We start from the raw sequence: 2,778 nt of genomic DNA, 5'->3' as shown, positions 1-2,778 counted from the left end.
AATTCAAGATACTTTCAAGTTACAATTTTTTCAGCAATTCATTGCCACACTCTTAGAAAAAAGGGTACGGATAGTCCTCCCTTACGGGAGGAACGGTCTTGTAACCTATGTTCCTTTAGAAAGGGAGAAACCTTCGTCCCTGAAGCAGGGGAGCAAAGTTCCACCGTCGCTTGCATCTCAATATGGCGGCCCCGAATCGAGAAAATCGAGCCCAATAAGGCTTAACGAGGACGCTACGTCTCTTGTACGGGACGAGAGCAGCAGCAAATAAAAGCGTAACACCAGCTTTCCGCAAACTGTGTTTATTTCCGAAGCCAGACTCCCCCCACAGGTACAGACACCTGCGTTTCGAAAGCAGTTACTCAGTCTTCTCGTCGACAGCACTGCGATGTTAAACGGAGACAACCGATACGTAGTTACTTCGCGCACTTTGCGTCTTACCTTTGGTGTTTCTCGAGTCACAATTCCTTCGTCAACCGCACATCACGGAGAAGGGCAAACTCACTCCGCGAAACCAGAAGTCGCTCTCGAAAGAACGAACTCGAAGCCGCTGTTTATCGCGTAGCGTGATAGAAGGTTAAATCGCTAGCCACCAGATGGCGGGGTCAAGCAGAGTAATTGCAAGTAGCTAGGCTAGGTGGCGCTAGGTACCGCCCAATTCATGTTCTACAAAAAATAATTTGCTTCTCTCAGGCCACTACTGTGCTTCAGGACCCTCTACTATACACACATGACACCCATACACTTATTTCAAGCATCAGGTGAACATACATTAAGCACATGCACTGCACACACAAGTATGAATTCAACGGAACACCACACTAACCCGAACACTACACCCGTGCTCTGCGTTTCCGTCTTTTATACTGGTCGTTTTGAACGTGCGGAACTTTTCGGTGACTCCCTAAGCAATAAAAAATATTCCCAGCATGTTGATTTTTTCCCTGCAATGTCACACCTCTGAGAGTATTTTGGATGGCTCAGGGGTTGAATCTCTTATTAAAAAGTAAACGCTCAATCATGCCGTAATTATTTGAAAGCCAATAAATCAAGCCGCTCCAATGCGGTTCGAAGTCATGAGTTTGTTTCCCCACACGGCAAGTCGTGGCTTGTATTTCTATTTGTTTTTCTATTTGTGCTGTTCGCGCGAAGCTGCAATTGCCGTTTGAATTAATCTCTGTAGAGTGGATATTCAGTCAGCTGGAAGTGATGCTTCACAAACTGAGAAATTGCTTTTCGATCAACTTGAATGCAGTCAAAGCCGCGACTTGCGGCAGGTGTTAAGTGTACGGAACTACGCCGTGGCGAGCCCGAAAACTTCTAGCGCTCATCCCAGCGCGCCACGGAGGGCAGTTTCTCCAGTAACCGTAGTATAATTAAACAGCAAAATAAAGGGTAGCTTTTTTTTCGATTTTACCTACTATTGTTTTTAATGCCGAAATTCCATACTGTAAATATACGCACTTTACGTCACGCTTTCGTACTGTTCAGTCCTTGCCCCTGAGCGCAATCGCTGTCGGGGACGAGACAATTCCGACAGTCTCATTGGCCACTGTACGGTAGGATCTTCTACTGTTCAGACCAGCGTTCCAACACGACTATCCGCACGTTGATCGATTGCACGTAATCCCTCAAGTGGTATTAAACTTTTTAATGTAAAGCGGAATGTCAACCTGCGACACCCCGCCCCCTCCGATCACAACCCGACCAGCGGCATTAATGCCCAACAGTTTACGATCTCATCTTCTTGTTACACCACTGATACGCGAACACATGGTCACATCGGCGATAATTCCAGTCTTCTGTTCACAACCCAACACTGTCCTCACGATGTTGCAGCTATGTAGCTGACACGCACAAACACAAAACCACGTTGAACGCCGGTTGCACTCGGCATCGGAAAACAGAACCGAACTCAGGGGGGAAGGCACCCAGGCAGCCGGCAGCAAAGCCTGCCTGTCTTGGACGCAGTTCCTGCAGTTTCCATAACGTCGAAAACGTCGACACAGTTCCGCGTGCTTTCGCTACTGTAGTCTGTAGTGCTGCAACCTGCAGTGGCTGTAGTTCCGTCGTTCCGTGCCGCGCGAGTCACGCAATCCGGAGACGGCCATCCCCCAGTGTACGTGGCGCTGCTGGCACTGCTCCGAACTTCGCTGTTTCTAGCGGCTTCGTTTACTCGTTTGATAAAATTAGTGATAAAAACGTCAATGCAACCGAAATGTTCTGGACGTTTAGACTAGAAGATAGAATTACAGGCGGCCTTCGCTGCCGCTGAAGCTCAATCAACTGAACAGCTATTTATTAAGCAACGCGCGCGACCTGCTCGAAAAACGAAACCGAAAGACGATGAGTCGGGAGGGCGAAAGCTTTCTCCCGTCTGCCTGGAGAAGGAGAAAAACATTTCGTTCCTCCCCTTTTCTCGTGTCCGCTTGGGGGCGCGTCGGTAGAAGGGAGGAAGGCGCGCCGTTGCTACTTTTTTCCTCCATTTTTTCTTAGAGTGCAGGCACAACCAAAGTCACAATGGAAAACTCGAAAGGCTGCTACGCTCGCAACATTCGCTCTAACAACGTCGCTCAATGCTGTTTTTTTTTTTCTTTTTTTTTTTTGGGGGGGGGGGGGGGGGGGGGTGCTGAGTGCAGGTGCACTTGAGCCCGAACGGGGGCCCTGACCCCGGAGCATCGAGTTGCGCTTGCTACGCTCCCTCGAGTTACTGTAATCCAAATGTTTGCCTCAGCGGAAGCGTTCATTGGAGGCAGGCGCGGCGCTCGGCTCGCGAGG

Source organism: Ixodes scapularis, unplaced genomic scaffold (assembly GCF_016920785.2).
Source record: "Ixodes scapularis isolate PalLabHiFi unplaced genomic scaffold, ASM1692078v2 PGA_scaffold6__148_contigs__length_123643588, whole genome shotgun sequence".
Classification (NCBI taxonomy): domain Eukaryota; kingdom Metazoa; phylum Arthropoda; class Arachnida; order Ixodida; family Ixodidae; genus Ixodes; species Ixodes scapularis.
This window is presented reverse-complemented; position numbering follows the sequence as displayed.